Consider the following 885-nt stretch of genomic DNA (forward strand, 5'->3'; position numbering starts at 1 on the left):
ATAATATGCTCTGTTATGAACTACAACGACCCCTAATCACCTTATCATAGCCTATCCTTGATACGTTATTACTGTATTGAAAACCATGCTGTTTTTCAGACAAAACTCGTGGCACTAATGTCATGAGATAGAAGTTCAAGTCATGAATTATTTTATAAACAGAAAAAAAACCGTTCGTTGTTACTCAACCAAATACATCTGTATCGCGTCTCTTGGGGTTCGATTGCCAAGACTTTGCCATTGCTGTGTCTTAAGTTAACCGTAGTGTTCCCAATTAAAATACAAAGGCGGGACAGAAGGAATCGCTCAAATAGCGTACGCGCTTATTGCACGAAATTCGCAGATGTGTCTGTCTGGCTTAGCCCACTAAACAACATCCCATCGCCAAACAACAGGCGGCTTTTCTAGAGACTGTGATACACTACATGGTTTCAATTACAAACAAAGAAGGGACCAAGCTAACGGTCTCTTGATCAAAAAGAACTAAGACTTAATTTCCCCCACCGTAAGATACGTAAACGTTTCGTTATTAGCCGAGCTAAACGGGGAAATTAAGTCTTCGAATTTGCAATATCGGTCCATTTACGAAAGTCGTGGATTACACGGATATCGCCCCAGATTATTATAATGCGATTTAAAAGGAGTGTCTGGACAAAGACATACAGTACATAAGCGATAATGTGTGGCGAAGGTTGAGCCGGCAAAGAGATAAGGCGACACTTTGTCAGCTCCACCTTAGCTCTCACTTAATATTTGAGGACAAATTATGTAAAGAAATCTAGAAACTTCCATCTACCTCATTTTACGAAATTCATTAGAAAAATACTCATATACCAAATGGGAAACAAAATTATTTCTCATACCTGGAATTTTGCCAGGATAACA

Source organism: Nematostella vectensis, chromosome 2, assembly GCF_932526225.1.
Source record: "Nematostella vectensis chromosome 2, jaNemVect1.1, whole genome shotgun sequence".
Lineage (NCBI taxonomy): Eukaryota > Metazoa > Cnidaria > Anthozoa > Actiniaria > Edwardsiidae > Nematostella > Nematostella vectensis.